Genomic DNA, 7,957 nt, shown 5'->3' on the forward strand with positions numbered 1-7,957 from the left:
CCTTCTGCACATCCCCCTTCCATGCACAGAGGAATATTAAATAAAAGCAAGCAGATATTACATGGAAATAATCCTCAGCTTAGAGTGATTAGATATTTCTTTGATCTAAACAGAACCTGAATGCTACAGTGCTCATACTAATATCACAAACATGCTTGAAGTTAACAGATTGAGGATGTACCCTTCCTGTATTCCCCATGTTCTTCTCCTAAAAGCATCTGTTGCCAGACACTGTCAGGTGTAAGATACAGGAATTGGTGAGCTTCTGATCTGACTACTTTTAGCAGTTTTCATGCTCCTAAACGTACATGATAGAATGATGCAAATGGCATCAAGAAAGCTGGGGAGTTGCTTTAAATTGCTCTCCACCCCCATCCTACCACCCATGGCCAAAATCTCTTGTTGAAATATGGAAATAATCCTAGTTGGTGAAGAACATCTAAGGTTTCAGGCCTTCAGTTAAAGATATATACTGCAGAAGTAAAATCAGTTTGCTTATAGATAGGGAAATGTAGGGAGTGAGATGCGTTCTCTGGTAGAACTGCAGGTATTTAAGGTCAGAGAGTAAAAATTGTAAATAAGATTTACTGAAATGTAGTTAATAGAGGAAATGTATTTCCACTATTATCACTGCACTTCCTTCATCATTCACCACACTTCTTCATAGATGACAATAAAAAAAAAATATAAAGCAGAGAATCCAGCAGGAACCAAATTGCCACATTGATGAAAAACATTAGCTATGTGTATTGTTATGTAGTCTTGCTAATGCTACTTTTAAGATTAGTAAAAGTTATTAACATCTTGCCTTAACTGGTTTATTAGGATGGATGTTTTCATTTTGTAAACACTCTTTGAAAAGCTGATGTCAGCTGCTGATTTTTTCTTTTTCCACAATCCTTAAAAATAAGCATATGTTTTCATGGGATCTATTTAAAATGCAGGCCCACCTCTCAGAGCAGTTTTCACACATGGATCTTCTGGCAGCAGCTGAGCGGGTCTCCCCAGGAAGCAGAACAGATAGCAACGAAAAGACTACTCACATTTTGACTAGATCCATAAAGCCAGAGGTGGCCAGTGAAGGAATTATAGAATCATAGAATCAACCAGGTTGAAAAAGACATTTAAGATCTTAAGATCTTAATCCTTATCCCAGCATTGCCAAGGCTACCACTAACCCATGGCACTGAGGGCCTCATCTACATGGTGTGTGAACACTTCCAGGGACAGTGACTCCAGCACTGCCCTGGGCAGCCTGTTCTAATGCCTGAGCACCCTTTGGGGAAGAAATTGTTCCTCATCTCCATCTAAACCTCCCCTGGTGCAGCTTGAGGCCATTTCATCTTGTCCCATCCCTTGTTCCTTGGGAGCAGAGACCAGACCCCTCCTGGCTCCATCCACCTGTCTGGCAGCTGTAGGGTGCGATAAGGCCCCACCTGAGCCTTTTCTTCTCCAGAACACCACCCGCACCCCCCCACCCCCACCCCCCCCCAGTTCCCTTAGCTGTTCCCCATCACACTTGTGCTCCAGACCCTGCACCAGCTGCGTTGCCCTTCTCTGGCCCCGCTGCAGCACCTCAATGTCTCTGTTGTAGTGAAGGGCCCAGAGCTAAGCACAGGATTAGAGGTGCGGCCTCACCAGTGCCCAGTGCAGGGGGACAATCACTGCCCTGGCCCTGCTGCCACACTGGTGCTGGTACAGGCCAGGATGCTGGTGGCTTCCTGGCTGCCTGGGAACAAGCTGCTCATGTTCAGCTCCACCAAACAGTACCCCCAGCTTCTTTCCCATGAGCAGCTTCCAGCCGCCCTTCACCAAGCCTGGAGCATTACAGGAGGTTGTTGTTGCCCACGTGCAGGACCTTTGCCTTGTTGACCCTCATCCCATTGGCCACAGCCCACAGAATTGCTCTCAGTTATCAACAGTAAGGAAGAAAATATTCTTATATATATATATAGCCTAGCTGCCCAGAAGTCAGATATATATGTTCAAGCTCTTTGAAACCTCAGGGCAGGATGTTATATCCACTGCCAGAGATCAGAATTTCAAAATGTGGTAACATGGTGCCAACATCTGCAGACAGGCAAGTGTGCTCCTGTTAAAAACAGCAATGTGAGCATCACCCAGCAGTTGTGCTTGCTGTGCCTGAAGCCTGGGACTGCAGGAGTGGGAGAGGGCTTGATCCAAGCAGCTGCCACCAGCAAGCAGTGGCAGCTTGTGAAATTGCTCCTGATGCATGGCACAGTGGGCAGGCTAGAGTGGTAGCATCCTGGCTGGAGGCATGCATGACTGGTGAAATGGAAGCAGCAGTCACCTGGCAGCCTGGGATGAGATATACCAGGACAAGCTATAGAAGCTCGAAGGAGGTGGAGAGAAAGCAGCTCAGGAGAAGAGCCTATGTTATGCCAAAGTGCTACAGTGCCAGTAAGTTCAGAGCACTCTCACCACTGAGTGGTAAGCGTAGAATAAAGGGATTTATTTGTTTGGGGTGAATTTTGTGTGATTATTAAAGAACTTCAGTTAGCACTAAGATGCTCTGAGGGAGAAAAATTACCTAGGAAAATGTGATGTGTTGTAAGATGAAAATGTAAATATTTACTGTCGTGTATAAATGATTTCTCCCTGAAGACTGCAGAATATCTTATGTTGAAGGAAGTAACTCTGATACCATGTTTTGACTACACATGATTTTATTTAATATTCTTTAATCCTCTAATAATATATCCTGAGATTTCTGCCTACTGCTTCGTTGTTGCATTGCTTTAACAGTCATCCGTTCTCTCATGGCCAAATGGATATGCATTGAACTGAATGGATATGCATTGATGTAGTGTTAGTATTGATTAGATCTGTTGAGTGTGCTGTCTGCCTAAGCATGTGTAGCTTGTGTTGTAATTTGAGGTGCATTTGGACATAGCATCAGATAATTTTGAAGGCATTTATGGCCCACTATACCTTCTGGTAGTGGGCTTTTGTTTGTCTGTCTTGCTTTGCAAAAATGCTTAAGTCATGGTTGAGTTTGGGTTTTCTGAAGTTTTGCACTCTCAGGTTAGGTTTGGATGTGTTTAAATGAACATAAAATTTCTGTAGAGGAAGATGTTGTGAAACCTGGTTAGTGCTATTTGTCTTGATTTTAAAAGTATACCAGTACTGCAACAGAAATGCCTTCAGGAAGCATACCTTTGGTATCTTGCTTTAAAACTTTCAGGTCTTAAAATAAAAATCTGTTGCCTCAAGGTTTTATTAACTCAGATTAAGGCAGGGAAAAATATGTGCTAGCTACTTGCCAGTGCTTTTGCACAAAAACAAGAGAGTAACACAGTGTTACCCCCAAGGTCGGGTTGTGCAGACACGCTAGAGTAACTTGCAAAACTTCGAGTAAACCCTTGCGTTTGCTAATCGCTGCCAAATGGTGCAGATAGTGCTTGAGGGGGAATACAAGCCAGATTGTTTTACTGCTGCACTTATTTTCATGTTTATTGTTTACTTTTTATTGTTGTATTATTCTCATGTGAATAATTTTTATATTAATGTCTTATTAATTATAAAACTTATTAGTGATTGATAACCCTTGCTTTCATTGACTTATAAGGCTGGATATGCAGACATCTTGTTGAGTACCTTGTTGAGTAACCAACATAATGAGTTCATTTATATCAATATTCTCCTGATATTGAAAACTTCATCAGGTTTTGATGGTTTTCTTTTGGATTTTTTAGGAGATTTTTCTACCACATTAGCTATGTACCATTAGATTGCTTGCAACTGTGAGAAGTTTAAGCACAGATACTGAGGACCTAAAAGAAAGCATCTTGTCAATAAAGCAGGGGCTGCGCTAAACATGTGAAACGAAGGATACATACCGCAAGTGAGTCTTGAAGTCAAGTACTGAAAGTTTTTTTCAACTGGCTGTTCATTTCAGTAACACTCCAGAAGCACTTGCTGGAATGGAATTAACTAGATACATATCTTATTATAGAAAAATATTCTTTTTTCCACAAACTTATGACCTCTGACTGGATAAACACCCATCTAAATCTGGAGCAGACGCCTGACTTTGGTACCCTGCTGCCTTTGCTATTTGTCCTGTTGTACACAGCACTGGCAGTTCCCGCTCTTGTTTGTCACTTTTGGATGAACTGCATCAAATTCAGTTCCATTTGCTTAACCAATTGTTTTCTTAATTAAATGCATATGTGTTTGAGTGCCCCTGGCTTTGGCATGTGAACTGATTGGAATGAGCTGTGAAAGAAGAGTGTCATCCAGAAACTGGTAAGAAAAGTGGCTTTTCCACACGTGGATGATCACCAGTCTGATTTGACTTTCTGAGGACCAAATTCATATATACTTACAGCGTGGTGTTGTAATGCAGTACTTTTAACCAGAACAAGCACAGCTGTTGGTTTGGGTTTGGCTGGGGTTTTTTTTATTTTAATACCTAAAGGTATTAATATTTTCCACAAATTTTCATTTTAAATATATCATCTTTTAAAAAATGTATGATTATCAGTAGTCACCATATAGCAATAGTTTTCTATTTGCTGATTCAAGAATTCCTACGTACAATATAATCGCTAAGCCCCAAATAATGTCGTCATTTCAAACCAGATGGTGCTTCATACTGAATTACCTCTTACACTGACCATCACAGAAATTACAAGGAACTTGACAAGTACTACCTAGTATCTGGTACATATGGATTGCTGCTGTCTCATCATACCTAAGTATTATTTAGTATTTTTCTTTATACAGTTGGACTTGGAAATTTCAGACTTAAGTGTTTTATACGGTAAAATCAAGCTTCTACCTTGTAAATCCATGTAACAGGTCAGCACAAGGGAGGCTGCTATGCTGTTAATTCACTCCCTTGTTAGTGTGCATTAATCCCGCATGTAAGCAAGCCCTTACTTAAGCTCATTTCAGTGTCATTTCCACAAGATGAGCTTGCATCCATGACCAAAATAAGAGTGTAGGTAAAGCTTTAGATACACTTATATCCACCTAATACCAGTCATACAACCATTTCTGAATTCAGTCCAGTATTTTCTACCCCTACACACTGAAGGGAGCCTGCCCTTGCCCTCCTTTTTTAACCACATTTTTTTGTCTTCTGCATTGCAATCTTTATTAAGCTTACTAGCTGGAAAACAGAAACAGATGGCTCTAATTATTTGGACATCGTTTTGTCACTAAAAATCAAATTACAAAAGCTTTCACAGAGTAACTATCCTCATCTGTTAAGTTTTCCATCTTTATTTTGGGAGAAATAGACCAAGTTTATTTTTATATCTGGTGCCTGCATCCTTTGCCAGCTAGTTGAGGGACAGCTGTTAATTGTTTATTCTCTATTTGCCTGCAGATCTCTTAGTTTCCCTGACAGGAAACTCCTCCAAGCTGCCATGTAGGTGACAGCATTTTGATGTTGTAGTCACATCACATATGAGGGTAAAGCCACATCATGATTTATGTGAGTTGTCAGGTCCAACATCTTATAGAGCCAAAAACTCAAGTGACTGTAGCATTAATTTAAAAGCAGCCAAACAAAGTGAGTACAGAATAGGCAAGGATGCCAGAAGCTGGCCCTGCTGCAATTACTGGCACCTTCATGGGCTGCTTGTTTACATTTGTGTTTTTGAGTGAAACAGTATAAATTCTCTTTGATAAAAAAAAAATAATTTAATTAAACTAGTGGGAATTTTCTAAATAAAACAGGCTGAACAGGTACAAATAGCTTCAAGCTAATCAAAGTTGAGGTTTTCTGTTGAAATATATATATGCACACATGCATAGATGTGCACATTTATCTTAGATCCAAATTACAGTGTTATAAATGGTTTTCTGTGTTTATCAGATTGCCACGTATCATGCAGCTGGATGCTTGCCACATCCTGCTGTCTCAGGGTAACACCAACAGAGTGAATAAGTAGCTGTTTTTTCATTCAGATCTTAGTCATTCTTACTACTATTAATATTGCAGCAAAAATGAATGGTTATTTTATGGACTCCTCTGAAGGCAAGATCCCTTCTTCAAAGCCTCTGTAATCCAAACATTCTTCACTTTAGCTTCTCGCTGAGATTGCAGGCTCTGTGTAGCACTATTTACTGCCTTCCAAATTCCACTCTGTAAGCATTAGTAGTTCATATTTTATCCAATATCACTAGCAAACTGTAATCTGAGCTTACAAATGTGTCACATGAGGCATTTTCAGCTTGTGACATAGTTCATCACCCTTAACTGAATGAACGAAGCCAAAACAGCCAAGTCAGCATCTCTTCAGCAGAGAGAGAAATCAAGACGCCTTTGGGTGTGAAATTCAGAGTGCGTTTCTGAAATGAGTTTCTGCAACAGTGAGTACCCATATGGTGAAGTACAGCATAAAGCATACAACAGGAAAGTACTATTTGCCCTGAATTAGATCTGTGTAATATTCCTATATGATAACCCTCTATTTAGAAGAATATAGAAGTATTTAGATGTAAATCCTGAGCATACCTAACAGATAAGCTGGAAAGGAAGACAAGAAAAAGGATCCTTTTCATTTCTCCCCAGTTTAGCCTCTTTGGTATGCATTGCCAGAAACGAGGCAGGGTTCTGGTTTAGTGCACACACGCTGCTAAGATTACATTTGAGGGAAGAGGAAGATTGTTTAACATGGTTAATTTCTGTGCCCAGGCAGTCCTGCTCTTGAAAGCACGGTGCAGCCTGTGCTTGGTGCCAATGAATGGCCATGGATGCATTTCCTTGCAGCACCTCCCTGTGCACTGCTTGCTCTGACACTACCTCTTGCACCTTCTTCAAGGGTAAATGCTACACAGGGTGACATTTTTTCTTGCTGCCTAATTGCTGGGAACAGCAGTGGCAGCCTCCTGGTGCAGCCAGCATCAGCAGGCACTCCCCTTTCTTTCTTTCTTTCTACTTCTAAAGTGATGATAACTTTGGTGAAGTGTCATGTTGGATGGTAGCCATTCTATGATGGGTAGAGCCCGTCAGACTGATGAGAAGGCTTGAAGGCAGCTTTCTGCTTTGAAGACATAGCTTTTGTACCATTTCCTATATCTTTTTAGCCCCAGGAGCTTTTCTGTCAGTGTTTCTGCTCCAGACCCACTGTTCTGCGGATGCTCGGGCTGTGTTATGCATCTCACCCAGTGCTCCCCATCTCTGAATACAACCCTCCCTGGAGAGCACTGCCAGTGGGATTGTTCAGCTGAGAGGATAATGTCCAAAGCTAGAAGTGTTGTATGAGGAGGGAGCTGTAGTGTGTGCACTTCATAGATGAGTGAGGAATAATAGAAGGCAGAAAGGAGAAGCAGCAGTATGGGAGATTAGGAGCTAGCAACAGGGAAAAAGAAAGGCTATTCTCACCATTTTCAAATGACTGCTTGAATTCTACCAATGGGATGATAATTATCATTTTGAACCTGTTCTGTCACCCAGCTCCTCTCTCACAGACCAAAATCAGCTTTGTCTGACACTCAGTGCATCACTGAGCTGCACACCAGCAAAATGCAGTGATGAGAAGCAGGTCCTTAGCTGTGACAAGTTGCCTGTGTCAGTGCTCTGCATAGCTTAGCTGCTTTTGACTTGATCAATAAGCATCTCCATCAGGCAATTCAGACTCTTCTTGTTGATAATGCTAATGACAGCTGATTGGATTAGCTGTAGGCTGCCCTTCTGCTCAGTTTAGCCAGTGATAAATCTGAATTTATTTAAAAAGAAAAGTAGAGAGTTAGTGGGGTTTTATTCATGTGCTGGAGATAAAGGACAGTGAAAGAGGTGTTAAGACTATTTAATGTATTTACGCTTACACAGGCAATGTATAACACTGCTGTTTGACCTCTGGTCTTCTACCTTTTCCATGGGGAATTCCCAGGTTTTGCAGCACTGTAAATTAGTGGATAGGGAGTTTGAGGAGACCCGGAGGACTTAATGGTTGTTAAGAGTGGGATTTGGTATCAGTGC

This window comes from Psittacula echo, assembly GCF_963264785.1.
Source record: "Psittacula echo genome assembly, chromosome: 1".
Classification (NCBI taxonomy): Eukaryota; Metazoa; Chordata; class Aves; order Psittaciformes; family Psittacidae; genus Psittacula; species Psittacula echo.